General features: G+C 42.1%; 1 non-coding gene across 1 annotated transcript; it reads left to right on the top strand.

The window, feature by feature from the left end:
- The first annotated feature begins 9,772 nt into the window (after positions 1-9,772).
- On the top strand, positions 9,773-9,845 carry Trnar-ucu (transfer RNA arginine (anticodon UCU)). The gene has a single exon. It is a non-coding gene; the product is annotated as a tRNA-Arg (tRNA).
- Positions 9,846-20,439: the final 10,594 nt, after the last annotated feature.

Raw genomic sequence — 20,439 nt, forward strand, 5'->3', positions numbered from 1 at the left:
GGTCGGAAGCTTTCCGGCCCGTAGCTTTGCTACGTGTTGGGTGTACGGTATATGGGGAGCCTCGAAGTTCAAGGATATCCCTGAAAATAGTGCTTTTTCTACCGAGATAATGCGAATGGAAATGGATGGGAAAATGTAGAATTTTAACCTCAACCTTTCTTCGTCCCATACCACAAAACCGTGTTCAGCCCGGCTGGGGTTGGTAAAAGGGCAGAGGGACCAAAATACTCTCGACATGCCCTGACACATCCCCACTGGAGAATGATTTATTTGAGTCGTTCGCCCTCCGCGGGATGATGTTGCCCACTGTGTGTGTTGTTTTTTTTACCCTACCACTCGTTCACTGGCAGATGATGATGACCCGACAAACTAACGTGAAATGGCAAACGGAGCGGCAAATGAAGTCCCTTGCTGGGGTGTTGTTGTCCGTTCGGGATGGGTGACAGGTGCGCAGGGTAAGGACGATTAGTGCAAACTGTTGCTCGCAACCACACGCATACACGACCAAACGGACCGACAGCACAGCAAAACCATAATTCCTTGGTGAGTTCGGTGCATGTGGTAGTTCACGGTACGGGAGCATAAAAAAAGGGATGCTCGAGATGTGTGGAAGGGGCCAGAATCCTGTCATCGTTGTTTTGATGGGCCGCTGCTATGTCGAGAGGTCTGTGCCCGTGCACAGCTTCACCAGTGACAGCGCCGGGGTGAAGCTTTTTGTCCCGTGTTTCGTCTGTGTTGCACGAGATAGATGTTTTTTACTCCATTTGATTATGATGGATAGAGAACATGAGATCCTGTGTATTCTCCGTAGGGAAGTAAATCAATTTAGTAAATCTTATTAATTTATGTAATCGCTGTTTTGTCGCGAAAAATAGTAAAAATAATGTAGAAAACACATTATTCTTGATCAAAGCACCGTAGGATACGTAGGCATCGTGTTCAAAGCACATCCTATCCGAGTTGTTTCTTAAAAGATACGTTTTGCTATATCGATTGCATACTTTCAGGCGAATCGTTATACTGATCTTGCTGCTGAGGCTTTTATTTTTTTGTATATTTTACCCCCGTTATTTTTGACTGTTTTTAACCAAATTAAACTTCAAACAGGTAATTTGAATATAAGATTTCATAATAATTCTTCACTTATTGTTCTTTTTATACGAATTTTAACATGGATGAATCACCACCAATCACCTTAGATAAAAAGCTTAGTGTAATATTATTTCTGCATCTGTTTGGCTTACCATTGCAATAAAAACTTAGAAAAAAAGCAAGCTGTGAAATTGAACACAGTTCTTTGCATCATGCAGATATAAGCAACACCTCATAAAAGAACCATTTCTAGCACAAATAAAATTGCTTTCGCCGTACATAAGAAAGAAAGCAAGAAATTGTCCGTATACTGCTTCTTGCACTGCTGCAATCAAATCGGCTGAATGAACAAGTGTCGCTATGCACGTAACGATGGCGTTTGTTATTGACGATAGAAGAAAAACTGCCGGTTTCGGGTACCACCAGGCACTGCCATCTTCCAAGCTGCTCCGAAGTACGGCACAATCGTTCCCGATCTTTGGCACGGAACGATACTGTGCACCTAGACTTGATTCGATAGACTGTCGTCTAGCTGCAGGCGCGCGCTGCAAGCCACTGTAGGTGTAGTGTATTATTTTTCGACGTTCAGTCGGTTTTTTTTTGCATCCCTCTACATCGACCACAACGGAGATCTTCTGCCGGTCTGATACGATATCCCGTGGCCAAAAAAGCGCATTCGACATCTGCAGTGCTCGGATGATTTTGTTCTTCAGTGGCCTGTGTGCGTTTTGGGGAGAATCCGGGCCACTTTTACCTTGCCCGAAAGATTTGCTTCGGCGCCACGCTGTTGCAACTGCAGGCAATGAAATGAAACTATCTGAAAAGGTCCACATTTTTGTGTCAATTTTGTTTTGTTACCCACTTTTTTGAATCACCAAAATTTCAAGGTATTCTTCGTGAGAAGCTACCTCAACGATCATCTATAGACAGCGACGATACATTTTTCAACGCCATCCAATCATTTTCTGCTCTACAAAATCTAGTTTTCGAATAGAGGGATCGTTTTATGCCTCAAAAACATCCTCACAGTTGAAGGATGGCCCAAAAGAAGACGGTTTCTGTTGTTTCTATTTTTGTCCGTCGTCGTGTGCTTAAACCATCGTCATCATCATCATCGTCATCATTTTCACAGTGAGGCAATGATCTCCATCGTAAACGATTTGGGCTTCTCGTTAAGGAACGGCAATGGAAGAGGTGTTGCTGTTTGCATTTAAATATCGTTTTCACGCGATGCAAACAGCGAAAAGATTGCTTCGGGTTTTTCCTCCTTCTGGGAGCATAACGAAAAATCTGTGTGTTTTGGGAGGGAAATTGAATGCTCAATTTTAACCGTCTTTTTTAACATGTGTCGCGGCGCAGATCGTCAAACGAAAGTGTTTTTATGCCCGCTTCGATGTTCTTCTATTTAATGTATAAAAAATTATAAGGCAGTCTCTACAATGGGAAGAGACATGCATGTAATATGAAGCGTGGTTCAACAGCGGTTCCGTTTTAAAGAAAAAAACTTTAAGTCTCATTGACAAATTGATGTTACACCCACTAAAGTCAGACAAATTGAATTGTTTTACCCACAGCATTGATAAGGAATATTTTACGTAAATCTGATCCTAATTCGAACGTCACATCCCGATATCTTACCTTTGACATCAAGCGTCATCTGACGAAATTCCTTTGACGTCCAAATCCCATAATTTCCTTGCCGCAAAATGGCACGATTTAGCCGAAACAACATTCGTTGTCCGGTTTCTCCTTTCGAAATTATCTATCGTAAGTGATATTAAATTTAATCAACAATGTCGCATCACCGGTAAGCTCTCCTGCTCGACAATGAAATACTACCGACATCACATGCAGCAGCTTTAAACCGTTAATCTTTGGCGCTCTCGACTGCCCAAGAATCCCATTAGCTGTCGATTCGCAGCGAGGCAAAAAGGCAAAATGTTGCAAAAGCCATTTAGTCCAGAGCAAACGGCAATTCGGTACCGTCGTTGCTCTATTACTCAGCTTGCCATCAATTATCGGACGGGATGGGAACGAACCGAACCGCGCCATTGTCGAAATGGGTCGCGAAAAAAAAACACGGTAACAGAAAAACGTGAATTGGAGAACAATTTCGATCGCTACAATTGCCGTACATTTCACCAATCAACCGGAAGCGCAGTTTATAGAGTGCTGTTGAAGGCTAGAGAAGTAACGCAGCAGTGAAAGAAAAATACACGAAACGCTAGAATGTAGCTAAATGGAACGGATCCCCAATCAGTCTACAGTAGCCATTTAGTTTTGTAGTGCTATCGATTCAACGCAACGCGGTATGAGTACAGTGAGTACCAATTTTTGACACCACGTCACGTTTTTCTGCATGATGAAAGTTCTCACATTTGGTTTATTGCTTCTATTAGTTGTCTGAAAGATTGTCATTGTGCAATATTGCTGTGAGAAATTTTAACTTAAACACTGACCGAGCACGAAGACAAAAACTATGCGTATTTTGAGCCGTTGTGTTTGCTACTGTATTTTCGATTGCCAGGGAAGTTCATTTACATAGTCCATTTATAGTGCTAGTGTAGTATGATACTATGATATGTTTCATGAAACTTGAAGCTCCCATTTGATCCTTGTTACGTTTCGTAACACTGTTTATACTTTCAACTATTGAGTTCCAGATTTCTCTTCCCAGTTAACACACAGAAACAAACCAATTTTAGCACGCACTGTTCACTAATTCGCCAGCAAAAGAAAACCTTCAGTTCGGGAAAGTATTTGAACATTAAGCCAACTTGGTGACCATCGTTTGGACGAGTGATAAAATTCGATTGCTTACACACAAAAAAAAATGTTCGCTGCTGCAGCACACCACAGATGCAGACTACTAAAGGAATGGAAGGAAAAAAAAACCAGCTCCAAGCAGTGTGGACGAGAAATACCACCATTTTGCGTCGAATAACTTTTGATGAGAATTTTCCTGCATTTACCCCCCATTTTCGGGATAGTTTTTCTTCCGCTTCCCGCTTGGACGGCAGGAGGGTCTCCGATGTGTGCCATCTGGTTTTGAGATCATTTAACAATTTCTATTTGGAAATCGAGTGCACCAGATGGGGGTTGGAAATATCCGACGCTGTACTGATTCCTGACCGCAAGTGAAATCGAACTTTGGTTCTTTCCCGAGCGTATTTCGAGTTTCAAATTTTGATTACCTCTCGGTTTGATTCTCGAACCTGGTGGAGAGTTTTGATCGAATTCGATTGAATTTTATATTTTATTATTGTTTTGCTTTTCTCTCTCTTTCTTTCGATTGTGGAAGCTAGCGTAGAGTCGTTGTTAGTTGTCAAATTTATGTTACGATACATTACCTTCAACGTTGGATATCTTGAGTTTCTTTCGTGGAGTACGACTGCCGGAAATCATTAAACTTTAAAATATGGATGTGCTCTTAACCTGCTGCTGCTATACTTCTGCTACTACATCTACGATTCAAGTTCTATTATGGTTTGGGAAATCTAATCATTACGTTTGTGTTGCTAATTGCAATTTCAACCCTTGCACATGAAATCCATCTGTTTGGCTATATGAAATCAGCTCTCTTAGTCAGATGCACCTAAGGTGGGGATGCATTAGATTATGTCTGGGTGCTGAGTTTCATTTCACCAACAAGCAGCAACAAAATGCAGCACAGTCTCGCAAACCCGGCTGTCGGATCAATGATAATTCCCCCATTTCTAGGCTGTTCCATCATCAGACTCCAAATTTGTTGTACTAGAGTTTGTTTGCCACTAATTAGCAGCGGCTGCAGATACAATTACTGGGAGAGTTATGTGGGATAAAGTGTAGGATTTGGCTTTTACCAAACCACCCGGTCAGGTTGGTAACCAGTGCGGACGTGTTATGAATGGGAAGAGGTTTCATCGATGGGGAATTTATTACCGACGCATTATCGAACGCCAATGGCATGCAGTTTCTGGTGCATTAATGGCAGGATAAAAATCGATATCCATCAACCTATTGTTTTGCCAAGTTATGTATGTTTTCCTTAAATTCATTTAAAATAATAGAAGAAATCTGCAATTTCGATGCAATTATAAAGAGGAATAAGTTTTGCAAAACGACAAAAACCGCTTTGATTTACTACAAATCAAAAATAGTTTTATGTAAGGAGAGAGATTTGTTTCTTTATTGAAGTTCAAATCGCTACTGATAACAATTTCAATTTTTGTTCTTACCTAACCTATCAACTCCTCTCCGTTCTTTCTCTCTTACTCTCCTGCCTTCGGCCTCTTCTCCTTCTTACATTTATGTTACGCGTATTGCATATATTTAGGAGTTTTCTGTTTTGACAATTTTTTCCGAAACACAATGCTTCGAGTCACTCTATCTTCCAGATCCATGGTGTTCCTAAAAGTGTTTTAGTTCAGAAAATACCTCAAGAAATGGATCGTTATTTACAAGAAAACTTGATTTATTTTTTCTTGTTCGTCTGAGTTTCTCGATCAGTTCATCTGATTTGGTCAAAGAATTCAAATCAACACACAATCATAACATTCCTGCACCCTACCCGGCACAATCAATTAGAACATTTGCACCCCCTTCCAACCGTGTCCGGTTGACGATAAGCTCGAGACTCCTCTAGCGGAAGAGTCACTCCCATTCCCTTAAAGAAACCAATTACGGTTGGCCACTGTTTCACACTTTCCTCCCGCCAGCGTAACAAAACTTCAATTTCTCATCCGCCTCAACTTTCCGGTGCTTCTTTACGGTTAGAATGTTCGTTAGTTCGCTGGCTGTGCGAAAGGTAAAAGTTCACCGTAGGCGGAGAGTGTTTGATGCCCCCCACCCCCCTCTCCCCCACAGCCGCACCCGCAATGAATGTGGCCAGGTTCGCAGCAGGATCTTCACTTCAAATAGAGCTGAAGAGAGCAGTAATTTTTGCCCCATTGAATTTATCTTTTCGGGCATGAACACGGGACGAACGCGGCAGGCATAATGGTTCGAAATACAAGATTGTCTATTTTACTACCGTGTATCCGTCGCTTCCCGTAGCTCCCATGCACATTTGGGGAACTTGAAGAAGTGTACTACTGACAGCCGGCAAACGCTCTACTGTACATCACTTCTTAACGGGGCAGCTTTAGTGGATTGTCTGGTTATTGTTATGTAAATGGTATATTCCTCTAGTGCTGGAGGAATTCAATCATCTGCTTTCGGGAGTAATGTTCGTTGCCAGCGTTCCGTCCCTTTGGTACCCTTTGTTCCTGCACCAACTTGTGGCGATATTTTTCCACTCGGAACTGCCCGGTACTCAAACTCTTGTGCGGAGTAAATGTACTTATTCTGCTGCCAAGATTGAAGCGGTTGTGAGCGTTGAATTGAAACTAGAATTTTTAAACCCAAAAACAGACGATAGTGGTGTGTAACCACATAGATTCCATTTAAGAGCACTCGTTCCGAAACCAGACACTTTCGGGAAGTATGTCTATATGATCATGAATCTGGAGATAGTAGCACAATCCGGCAAGTCTTCCACCATAGTCCGGAAGCTGTGCAGGAATTTAATCTCAATGCGAAGAGTAACAACATAAAACGAAATAGAAAGAAACCCTGAAGCCACCACCAGTTTATCCTCGTTAATTTCTACCGGAAACAAGAAGTTTGTCGTTAGCCTCATGGTTCAGAAAAGGCTGCACTTACTGCCGAATGTGCTTTTTGTGGCCGGTAAAAGTTCCGTGCACCATATTTGTTCCTGGCCGGATGTGTAAGAATTTCGCCTAGCCGACAATTGCACACTACCACTGCACATCTGGCGAGCCAACATTCTGCTCAGTTCGCAGCTCCAGTACCCAGGATACAGTTTTGTTTTTAAAAACGATGGAAAATCCATTAGCAAGAACTTAGTAAGATGTGTCGGTAAGGTTAATTGCATACTTTTAGGCGATCATTGCGCAAAGCATGCAAATGATACAAAACACACATGCGCGGGTTGGATTAGTTGTAGTGTTATTAACATCTTATTTGTTGCTATTAACAAGGCTCTATCATGGGTGGTAACCTCCACGTATTACCGGAGGGTAAAAGTTAAGGATAAAAGTTTGTGGCAAGAATACGGAAAACAAGTAGCCCCGATAATCTGCTCTCCAACACATGCTATGCGCGCGTTGTAAAAGCGGAAAGGTTTGGCACAGCCAATATGCACCAGATGAACGGCTGGAAGAGTTCTTCTGACCTGACCTCATGTATGCGACCGAACCGTAACCATGCGCAACAGCTGTCGACAAATTGGTCGAGCCCGAGTGGTCGGTGGAAAAATTTACTGCCCATAAGTGCGTTTTATGGCGCTACCGCAACCGTTATCGCACACTCGGCAAGCACAATCGACACCAAATCCGAAAGTTCTTCCATAGGAAGTTGGTTCCGTAGAATGTTCCGGGGGCTATGCTAAATCTATGCCGGCTATTTCGTTCCCGGAGTTGTGCCATTGGTTCGGTTATGGTTTGAGCTCGAGACTGCGACATCCTTTGCTCAGCATGAAGTGTGAAATTAATTGCTGCGGCACACGACCTTGCTGGGAATTTTGCCAGACTGTTGTATCAACGCAATCGGTTTTTGAAACTGGAAGCAATGAATGGCCCCTTAACAATTTCAGCGTGATCAATTTTATGCGGTCCTTTTCTTGTTAGGCTGCCGATTTTGCCTAGAGCGCCGAAAAGTATGCAATGTCTGTACTGCGGCTTTAAAAATTAATTTATCAACGTCACGATCTCGATCGGAATGACCTATGGCCTAACGCTGTCAGAAGAGGCAAAATCCTTGGGAATGCGGATTTAAGGAATATTAATATATATTCGTCGAGTGTTTTAAATCGATATTTTGGTGAAGAAGCTTTGAACGCGAAACAATTTGCCCCAAACCACTCCAAGGAGATTTTTAATAAATTTCCATCAACAGCAGACGGTGACTTGAAACGCAGAAATCGTCTGAAAGAATGCCGGTAACCACTCAACACCGAGCATAACTTCCAAGAACACATCTGTACAAATGAGGGAGCTGGTGGTGTCTGATCAAAAGAGCAATCGCTTGAAAACCATCGTCGCCAAAATTGATGACGATAGATTGATTGATGGATCAGGATCGAGTGAATCCAATTACCAATGCGGTGACGGTGGTTTCTGAAAATAACGACGAACTACACTCCAATCTCGACAGCCGGAATACCCCCCTACCCCCCTCCCCTCAAGCCTGGCGGGCAGCGAGTGTGTAGCAGCTGGCAGTTGAGAAAAAGCGTTGGTCCTTGTGTACAACCTTCCTTCGCTTCTTATCCCCTACACTACACCATGAAATATTCGTCAACGTGGTGAAGTGTGAAGGCGGCCAGAAAGCCACAAATTTGTTACATGCCGCGACGAAACAATAGAAATGTCGATGGTCGCCTGTCATCGAGCATCATTCATTCAGATCATTCCAACATGGCGATGGGAAGCTAAACCCAAACCCGGGACACGCATCGTTGGTCCGCATTATTAATGATCCGTCGTTGTACATGCCGACGTCCATCCGAACTGAGAAAAGTGAATGGCTGCATGACATATCCTGCTCATGTATTTTTGGGAAATATGCAAGAGCTAATTAATTCGGCCAATGGTGAAATGACACGATCTGCGATATTTACATTTTACATTCGATGTCTACTTTGAGCAGTAAATTATGATACATTCGCACTTTCAAAAAATCCTTTTTCGTGATATTTTCAAACTCATTTAAGGAAAGAGTGTATCAACATGTGAAAGTCTAATTGGTGAACGCTATTAATTTTGATTACGATGACTCTTCACCGTATTGTCAACTGGTGAACCGTAGTTAATTGAGTTTTTTTTATTATCGGGGTTACTCGATAGTTGCCACCTCAATAGTTGAATCAAATTCCTGCCAACGAGAATGTCGTTCTCCAACAATATGGCGTACTGTGCATGATATTTTCCCCAACCAGTGAGGTATGACTGTAGAAGGGTACAAACAATAATCTTAAACTGCTACGATAATAGGTGCTTAGCTGCTTTGGTAATAGTTGAAATACTGAAAATTATTATTACTTATATTATTCAATCCAACACGCAACAACCAACCACATACCGTTTTGCATCGAATTACGGGCATCTAAGGCAGCTTCTGCAGGTATTTATATTATTAATATTAGTTTCAGAACGGTATGTTCTTGAGCTATTTGAACCACTTTTATTTCAACACCCGTCCTGTCAAAATCTATTATTTTCTTCCTGGGGTTTAGTTGTCAAATTAGTTTTTTTTATGAATTATGAGCATATTTCGTTATAGACGACATATACTGGCCACTATTTCCATAATTAGAACTGTCAAAGCAGTTTGACACCACTGTACGTCAGGGAAGTAGCGGTTGATTGCGGTAGGTGGCGATAGCGATCGCGATCTATATATATGAGCGGTTTCGAGACGAAGCGTCTCTTTTTATTCGGACCCAGAAGATTAAGTGGCAATAAATTTGAACAAGTGCAAGTGGAAAAACCGTGCTAGTTAAAATTGTGCTAAAAATCGTCCGAAAATCTTACAAGTACCATAGCCATAACTGGGTCGCTTGCTCTAAGTGTTCAGTCGTAATAACTACACTGTCCGCGTAATACATGGAACAAATCGTTCCAAAACGACCCTTCGTTAAACGGCCCAGCTAGCTCAGTCGGTAGAGCATGAGGCTTCTAATCTCAGGGTCGTGGGTTCGAACCCCACGTTGGGCAGAGAAACAATTTTCTTTTCCATTAGAAATTATCGTTTTTCAGCGATAAACTAAAATAGCGGTGTATTTTCTACGTCTATTCAACATGACTGCTGGACGCAACTGTAACTGTTACTGTGTAACTGGTACGGTGCCACCAACCACCTCATATCGGCATGGTTTTACAAGGTAATATCGACTGCAGTTTGTATAGAGACTTGTCTTTACTATTTCAATGTATTCAGCTAGACGGAGTCTAGATTTGAAATACTGGACTAGCAACAATTTAAAAACTATTTAGTAGGGTGTTTTGCGTAGGGACGAGAAAACCGTTTTGACACCTTCGAGAGAAAATCTTTCCGGAAGACTTCAAAGAATTTCAGGGTGGTTGGCAACACAAAACAAAAAATTGCATACCTCTAGCCCACATAACCAAAACTACAGCAATGAGCGGAGGGACCTAAACTGTTAGCTAGTGTAACATGTTGCGACATAGTTGGCTAGTATGGCTTTGGGCTTTTTCTATTCTAACACATTTATGCCGCCGATCATCCTTTAAGCTAGTTTGACATGTTACCATGTCAAACAAATGACCATTTTGAGGACAAGTTATAGCCATAACTGGGTGCCTTACCCAATCTCTTTTGCTTTGTTTCACTAATCAATTCGTACTTCATATAAATTAAATAGCGCTCATGCCTCCGCCACCAACAGACTGCATGTTTTGCAGCGTTTTGATTCATATAGCTTCGGTCAGATCAATCAGTTTCAATTTCTGCTCGATTTCACTTACCTACGGGTCTTAACTGCTTCCCTGCAACCTATTGCTGTGCCACATCGGAGTACCGGGCACGTAGTAAATGCGAACACACCATTACACGACATAGCAACCGTAGAAAGGTTGCCGCTCATTTATGATCGCTTCCGTAAGCATAGTCTGTTGAGCGAGAGAACCTTTTCTTTGCTATTTTGTATACTATCTCTCGTTCTAGTAGCGCAGATTCATCAATGGCTCATTCATCATATTTTTTATGGATTCATGGTACACCTAACATCAACCCTCATTCGAGCCGTTTGTTTGGGTCTGTAACAAAGACCTTGCGGCCGACTCCTACAATCGGTATTATTCCTGCCCGTGCTATTTCCTTTGTTGAATGGCAATAGCCTTTTCGGATACTGCTTTAGCTGAATGCTGGAAATATTAAAGTATGTTTGTCTGTTTGTTATTAGTTAACATTCCAGGGAAGAAAGGCACAATTTTGCCTTCTAGCTCTTCTCATTCCATGGTAACGGGACTAGAAGTCCCTAGAAGGCATAGAATTGAAATCATTCCCTTTTCTTACTCGATTCCTGTAGTGTACAACAAACCATAAAAAAAGAGTGTTCCAGCCTCCAAGAAAGGCTTATGATGGATTTATTTTCCTACTGCATGCTCGTGCCGACCCTATGCGTCACTCAAGAGTGGTCCAAACGAATCGAACATTCGACCGTCGTCTTCATCTTTTCCCTCCTGCCATCTCACCCATCCCATTGCCCGCCAGCCCGTTTGTGACGAAATTTATTTATTCGCTATTCGAAACTTACCGTAGCGGCATAACATTCGCAGAATTCCTTAAGTTGCGCATTCAATAGCGAAGCCTACGGAACGATGGCCCGAAGGCATCGAACTACCGAACCGCCGCTCGAGTTTTTCGCACGATAAAAGTATGATTTATTGACGTTCCATTAGTTAGTAGTCTGGGTATGGGTCCTGCTTACTTGCCGTACCCACCCCGGCTAATACTTTTTATTCCGTCCGCAACTTGGCTTCGAAGAAAATGATTATTTAAAAGTTGTTGTCGGGTGTGTCGGGATCAAAATCAATAACACATCGACCTGCTTAACAATTACAGCACGAGTAAAATTGTTTTAGTGAAATATTACGACGTTGATTTATTTTCCAACCCTATTTAATGCAGCTTTATGTAAATAAAATAAATGTGTAAATTCGAAAATTGTTTCCGAGGCGTAGCTTGTTACACATATATATTGATTATTGGAGTTGTGCATGTTCGTTCAACAATATTGCTTTGGTGAAAATTTGGCATTCACCAGGCATAAGTTTACTAAAATTATGGTATGATGCAAACGTGTTTGTTTACGCATCAGATTAGCAGTAGCGCCCAAAAACAATCCCACTATTGTAGGGTTTCATTATTAGGATGGTGTCTAGTGAGACAAATTTCGTTAAATGACCCTTAAATCATCTCTAATTTACAGGGTAATTTAAGCGTAAATTAAGAGGAAAATTAACAATCCTCAATTTACCCTTCCGAGTAGTTTTGACATGTTTACATTGGTTCTTTGAGGCATGGTGATTTTCCTTTTATTTACCACTTAATTAAACGGTAAATTAGGGGAAAATTTTTCACTGAGCATGCGCCACGGGTTGAGTAAATGTTGTGAAACGTTGTAAGATCACTTTAAGCCACAAATGTCACAATAAACTCTGTTTTATTTGATGCATTTTGGAACACCATCACACGGCTTCCTCAACAAAACACGAGCGTATGGTACAGCCTGACGAAGGTTACTGCTCAAATGGGTAAATTAACAGCGCGCTGTCTCATTGGGCACATTCTGCGAAATTTGTGTACAAATTCCTCTTTCCTGTGCTTTATTTGCAGTGGCATACCTTCCAAAGCAAAAAAAGCGATTGCATAATTCCAGGCGTAACACAACCTAAAATAAGCCCTATTATTTTGAGACAAGTATGGAGTATTGACACACACACGTACATAAAAAATCTGAACGATGATGTAGACAGACGATTATAAAAATAATTCTACAAAACGATTATTTCGCGCTGTTTAGCCAACTCCAAACACTCCAAACACACTCCACCACCCGCCTGCTGCGCAAAACTTTCGAGCACTCTTTTGCGTGTGTTTGGAGTCTCAAATCGAAAAATCTTACCCTTAAAAACGGTTTCATTCGATGGCTGGCTGTAACTCAAATCACACTCCATCACATACAATAAATAAAAAAAACAGTGGAAAACTCCCACTGCAAAGATTTTCCATTCATGTTTCGTTGATGAACTAACTTTTTCTCGCTCATCAACAAAAGCCACCGGAAACACGTGCGGAGACACAGGTTTTTTTCTATTATGTTTTCCATTTCTTTAGCGTGTGAGTGTGTCCTCTCTAGCCGCGCTGTTTTGTCCGACATGAAAAGCCACTTCCGGCTAGCCCAGCTGAACATTTCCTCGGGCCAAGGCGACTGACCCAAAGGCACACCAGGGGTATTTTCTCTTTTTTTTTTTTGCCTGATGATCCCTCGTCTTGCATTTCGCGTGTGTAGTAGAACTCTACTTCTGCCCCTACTCTACTTCTGCTTCCACAGCTGGGTGGCCTTTTCGACGGATTGGCGTTGGCCATCTAAAAGATCATCAGGGAAATGGAAGTAATGGACGGCAGGGGAGAGGGGAGCTATTGTTAGTTTGATGCCCGGAAAACTAACGCAACCGTGTGATAAGCTTTATCGGGCAGGACAGCGAAAAAAAACCGCTATTGAACGTTCGACAAAGGGGGACAAAGCCGCTGGACCGTGAAATGAAGACTCCGTTGTGGAGATAGAGTATCTGAAAAATCAGCCCAAAAGAGCTTTGCCCGTTATTTATTGTAGCGTTCGGTGTATTTTCCCATTCAGGTTCGTCTTGTTTGCTATTCATCGTTTGGAGTTTTGTGCATATTCAACAGCCCTTTCCTATCTATCGATTCGGGCCCTTCAGAAATAGATTTTTCACGTTTAGCATCTTAATCCTGTTTAGATAAGTTCATGTCGAAACTTTTTCCACTCTGCAATTGCTTCAAACTCCAACCATAACCTCACTTTTGTTGGTATCGGAAATAGAAAATCTCACACGACAAAAGACACATCAAAGGCTGTCGTCGGGGTGCTGTAATGTGATGGTGTACAGTGTCAAGAAAACAATATCAAATGTACCTAATTTTCATCCATCAAACAAATAGCCGGGTCACCAGCGACGGATTCCAATAGCAAAATAAAATGAAGGAAAAATCGTACACCAAAATCCAACCGACAGCACCGAAAGGAGCTTGACGAAATAAAGTTGATGAATAAGTTTTTGTGTGTCCTCCTCTCCGCCCTCATGTTTCAGCCAACATTGACATTTCCTTCTACAAGCGTTGATCATATTTGTTTCGGTCATCGGAAAATGTTTTCATGGGTTGGGGGGCGGGTTGGGGGGATGTGGGGTCTTTTATTCTCCCGTCTGCCCTTTTCAACCGTTCACATTTGTTGAAGTGACGTGCACGGACAAACAGACACACATACACACACACCATTAGAAAATATCAACCGGTGTAGTACTGCTGGGTTCTTGTGATTGGTAACTTCCGGTGTTGTCGGTGTCATGTTGGAGAACCGAACCGGTTTGATGATGGTGGTCTGCGGTTGCGTTGCTTTCGGAAAGCTCCGGTTTGCACACTCAATGGAGAGGGCAAAAGTTCGCCACAGCTGAACAAAGTTTGCTCTCTGGAAGTGATTTTATTTCCGATTTATTGACACTTTTTGTCAAGAAGGCGATAGCCTTGTCTCCTGCCCTACCGTATGTTCGGCGTGTTTCCACGATGGCGTTTGTTCCTAGTGACAGTTTGGAATTAGTTTACGGTACTCAACCTTAACGTTAATCATGTTAGCGTAAATGATTTTTGTACGAAATGGTAAATTTGTAATTAAAACATATTTTTTTTACATGTTACAGACAGTTTAGTGTAGGCGATGTCGAAGTGTAGACTCTTTAGTGTAGACGACTGCCTAACTTTCGGCGCGTTTCATTATCAATCTAAAGAGTTTGTTTAGCAAGTTGCATACTTTTCGCGGTCTTTATTAGGAGGCGATCTTGCCACATGATAAAACGCCTGATGTTATGCAATTTACGAACGATTTTACTTTGAAGCGCTTTATCACAATACTCTTAATCACTCTTAATAAGCATTTTTATGTATTCATCATTATCGTTTGAAAATGTGTGTTCTGAAAGCTTATTTGTTTGTTTATTTCATCTACACCAGCTAATTTCTTGACTCTTCCAAACTAACTTCGGGCTGGTTTTTTTCGATGCGTAAGATGGAGCAAAAAGTTGATGCCAACAGATCTAAAGTTTAAATAACCATTAATTAATTAAATAATCATTCTTTTTAAATGAACCATATTGAACTCTACATAGAGTATAATGTTTTCTCTTCAGCTGATATGCACCTTTTCATTGGTTCAATAAGTTGTCTTTCAGTTAAGAAATCTATTACCATAAACTTTTGTGCTGTGCATTATTCGTACTGGCTCTTTGTTCTTCTTCAGAACCGAGACGGCGAATAAAGAGGACTAAAAAAACACATTTCATCAGTGCGTGAAAATTAGTTCGCTCAAGCTTGATTGTTCAGACGATTTGTAAGTAAACTTTTCCGTTTGCAGCATTTTATCATTGCCATTTTCTTCTTATTAGCACGCCTTATTCGAATGATGGCGTCTATGATCGCTTTCGCTCTCGGTTTGCCTTGTTGCTACCAAGACTAAAATAAGCTTCACAAAGTCTGCAGAAGAAAAACGCTCTTTTGCCCAACGGGGTCGGTGGGTTGGTGTGATTTCCTTCACTTATCGCACTGTTTACGTGTTTGTGCAGCCTTTTAATGCTATTTTTGGACGTTCGGTCCGGTTGGGTTCTGGATTTTTTTTTTACTTTAACGTTTGCCTTGGCATTGAATTTCCTTTCTATTGCCTGAGAGGGTTGGCTAGGAAAACAAGAAAACAGTGTCCTACAGCATCCGCGTTGGTGGACTGGATTTTCCTTCCATTCCAACCGTTTGCAGCGCTTTTAGTGATTTTGTGGATTATTATTGGAGTTGTCAATATTCGATGTACTGCGTATCGAAAATTTTGTAATTAAAAACGGCGCATTTACGAAGAATACGAAATGATAATATTATGGAAATTGGCACACGAGAGGTAAATGATAATGAACCATTGTAATGATAGGTAGCAGCTTGTACTTGAATTGCAAGTGGAACATCACTTGAAAGACATGGAAAGCAACAACAAAAAACTCATTGTCTTTCTTCAATTCTATCGAGAGTGTCGTCCATTTGATCTTGTTTAAGCTCAAAAGCTCGTGAACTGCCGTGCTGTGGAAGAAAAAACAATAAAACCACGCGCCGCGCTGAGGTTTAGGCAATAAACAGTTAGTGCAATACCACTCGAAAGTCCTACAAAACAACGTCCAGTTCAACGTCACAGCAGCAAAAAGCAACAAATAGCGAACATTGCATGTCCGAAAATCAACCCGTAGGCAACAACTAGTGTCGTACTCAATCGTGCCTTTCGCACAGCGAGATTGTTGGGCACAAAGGGGCGTACTATTAAATTTATGCAAAGAAAACTTCAACGATTTGTTGGGCGTCTAAAAGTACACATTCTTTAGTAACTTAAGAAAAATAAAAGGAATTTTCATTCAAAAGTTAACATTTAATATGAAAATTTTTGAAGAAAAATTAGTCCACATAGGCACATTGTGCGTGATTATTAGCTCAGACAAGGCAACAATCGCGAAAAAACACACCGACATAGCTGTGTACGAACCTTTTTTCAGCGAACGTGAAATGTTCAACCGTGTTTGATGATAGATAAACATTGCTAGTTTGCCAACGAGCACAATAAAAGCCTCCAAAATCATCTCTCCCCTAGCGGTGCGATCGAATGTTCGCTCGATTGTCTGGTGCAAATCAGAGACTAGACGGTTCAATCCGGTTGCTTTCATCGATGGTTTTATTTGGACAACCGTCGAACACTGTTTAGCTTAACTGCGCGTCACATTTGTCACCGGCAATCACCTCTGATGGAGACCAAGCAAAACCTAACCTCATCAAGATCACTTCTAAAAGCAACACAAACAAAAACCCCGACAATGCGCGATGAGTGCCCACACACAATCAACGTCAGCATTCTTTCCCTGCAGCCCATCATCATAATTCTTCGCTTAGAGGTTTTTATTCACCAAAGCGGCGGTGAAAATTCGCAGCGTAAAGATTTCCCTTGAGAATTTTCATCACGCCTCGGCCCGGTCGCTGCGGGGAAATGCTGCTTGGACGCACCTTCATTTAGCATTCCTAACGACAATTCGGCCGATCCTTAACGTTCCTTCCTTTCTTCGTTTGATCTCACGTGGCCACGGTGCGATTGGGAAGATTGCAAGGGCACGCAAAATAAAAACGGCCCATCAGTGTGTCGCACTGATCGTGCAGCGACTTGGCAAACTCATGCGAATGAAAGTTACGTCATAATTTGTATTCATTCCAAATTTCCCATCGTAAACTTTGTTGTTGTTTTTTTTTTCCTCTGTTTTTGGTTATGATGTCGTTTGTGTCTGTTGTTAAGCAGCCGAAGGAATGTACGGGGTCGTTGGTGGAAGTTTCAAGGAATCATCATCAAGAAGCTTTCGGGTTGTTGGTGAGTGCTTTCGTTAGGGAAATTATGATAAATTTTACTCAAAGTCAAGAAGACGAGTTTTAATGTTTTTGATAACCCTTTTATGAAGGAAGAACTAGGAACCCAGGGGTATTACATGACACATGATCGTCTTTCTTGTTAGCCTTCAGTGCAAGATCCTCTGTAGCCCTGACGGAATCTGATTGTAAGCTGAATTTACAATCATATTTACGAACACAACGCCTTAATATGTGACGTTAGTATGTCTTGACTTGCCTTTTTGTTTTACTAAATAACCCTCACTCACCCCTTATTCACAGCCCAAAAGAAGCACTATCGAAGTTCACAAAGTGCGATAATCATCAAAACAAAGAGTTCGGATAGCTGCTCCAGCTTGCTCCAAGTTAAGACCAAGCGTTCGCATCTGCTAATGATTTACTCCGCACCAAGTTTTTGCCTTATGCAGTACCCCCAAGTACCCGGTCCAAATCAAAAACTTGGCGCCACACCATTCGCATCAAAGAGGTGTGCAAAAATTAACGTAATAAATCCAGTCTCGACAATAAAAGGACACGAACTTCCCATTGCTCTTGTTGAAGCTTCTTTGACGCATTACCATTTTGCAAAGAAGCCACCCCCCCAGACTGGAGACACACACACACACACATTCTCATGGTGGGGTATTTTGCTGATGACTCGCGATGCGGCAAACCGTTTAGCAGCGAGCAATGATTTAAGAACCGTTTGGAATGGTTTCCAAGCCATCAATGCTTCTACGGTCGGAAGCATGTGCGGTTTATGGTTATCGGTGTATGTGTCTTTCAACAGGACGCAAGCACTCGGTGGAGAAACATTTCACGCACTTGCCGCACGGATGTACGTTCTTATACGTTATTTCCCCCGTTTACGGCACAGTGGCAGTTAGTTCCAAAACGGAGGCATACTGCCAGCCATTGTATCGCATGTACGTACAGACTAATGAATGCACTGCAGGCGGGCAAGAAACCGATACCGAGACCGGTTGTGACCTCGAACCGCTTGCAAGCTTTAAACTTTTTGGCACATGGCCAGTCGATTCGATGGCCAAATTAAGGCACCCTGGCATTGGTCCGGATAGGATTCCGAGATCCGATGACCTTTCGAGTTGCGACGAGGCAAAACAAAGTACAGTACATACTGCTACAGCGCACAGTGCGCCTAAAGAAGTGCTGCCAGCTCTGGACCATTGGCCAAAAGCAGCTTGAGTTTAAATTAGTTTGGGAATTCAATTTTAGTACCGCATTGGATATGGGGATAAGCAACGACAGCAAACCGAATCGCGAAAACTGCAATATCAGAAAGGCATCAAGTGCCCTGAAATTGATCATGTTGCGACAACAAATTGTCAAAATGATCTAAACGCACGGTTTTTGTTGTAAACTGCTAAAGAGACGATAAAAAGTTAAATTTGTCCCAGCGCATTGCAGCAATTTAGGCGCTTTCTGGTCCAGGAGCAAAATTTAGTTGTTGAGTTTAATAAATTTGTACTGTATCGAATAGGCAGTAAGTTTGATTGTACAATGTGAAATCATACATTAAGGTATACTATACATAAAGAAACTTATAAGGTTCCTCTCGAATAAATGACGATTTGCATACTTGCAGGCGCTTCAAACACAGCGATAACAATTAAACTCACATTCCCATACGTCTTTAAAATATATTGCGCCATGCTGCAGTCAAGTCCCAGTTTGTGCTCAAGTTATACATCTGTGATTGTCGCCCAGGAGCAAAACAGCAGCTACATAAGTATCAGATTTTTTGTCATCTAGTCCTTTGCCCTTGGCAATAAAAAAACGGACTTGTCTAAAAGCTCACATTATCCAAAAACCAGGGCTCATTAAATGTATTTTAATTACTGTTTCCAAGACATGTAATTAGTTAAGGTAGATTTGCGAAGCACAAAGCGATAAAGAGCTGTGCTGGATGTGGAGATCGTTAGCAGTCGAGCATAATGAGCCAACCGTTGTTTTTTTTTTGCTTTCTGGCATACCAGCTAACTGCACCATTACGTCAATTTAAATGTAAATCCATTATTCAAAAATTATCTCCATTAGCCTTGGTTCATCCTTCGAGCGCACACACACACTCTGTTCCAACGGCAAGATAATCCAGTTAGTAGTGGCCCGGTTCGATCATAATTCATTCAGTGTGCTCATAATACCTCACGCAAAACGTCGTTTGCGCCAAGTTTTGCGCTAACAGATTCGTAACCTTTTTTTATTTGGTCCTTTCTTCACTGCCACATCCATCGGTGCCATAGCTTTTGAAGACCGAAGAAAAACCACACCAAGGAAAACATTTTCTGCTCCGAACGCCCGTAACGCTTGGTGGATTAATTTAACCTTTTTTTTTCGTCCGTACGCTGCCGGACATTGTGTTCGCCCCACCATTTCCACCGTGTCGATCAAACGAAGCTGGAAAGCGGAAACCGATCCTTGCCGCCTGCGGAGCGCTGTGTCAGGAAGGTGGTCACAAACCGAACGCAAGACGCCAACCCGGATGAAAGAAGAAACCGACCATTTCAAACACGAGCGACTAGGTTGATCCAGATAAACCTGACACCTTCGGGTTGGAGCTATCCCTCAGCATCTAGCCCGGGCCCATACCCCTTTTAACCCCCGTTCGGGAGCTGTGTGATGTGATGAAAGGATGTAATTTCTTAGCTCTCCAACCCAACACAATAGCACACCGACCGAACGCATAAACACACCGGCTAACGCTTTTATCCGGATTCGGATCTCGCACCGTGATACACACTCGGACACGAACCCGCACACAGCCCTTCAAGGCCGGTTTTGTGTGCGATGGTGTGATAAAGGAAGCATGGTAGTGGAGTGGAAGAGTTAAGAAAATAATCTCATCCTTTGGCCTACGCAGCAAGAGGCCGGAAGTGTTGGAACGGGGATTATGTCGCTTCAGGCGACGACGCATACCCGGCACCTAGCAGCATCCTTTTGTGCGTGAAAAGAAAGCATTTTCGCTAACGCGCAACGGTTGGCCCGCCGGTGGGTGGTTTGTGGTTGGCCCAGTCAGTGCCGTAAAGTCGTGCCATTGTGCATACCGAAAGAGATTCGACACAATATCCACGT

Source organism: Anopheles marshallii, chromosome 3 (genome assembly GCF_943734725.1).
Source record: "Anopheles marshallii chromosome 3, idAnoMarsDA_429_01, whole genome shotgun sequence".
Lineage (NCBI taxonomy): Eukaryota > Metazoa > Arthropoda > Insecta > Diptera > Culicidae > Anopheles > Anopheles marshallii.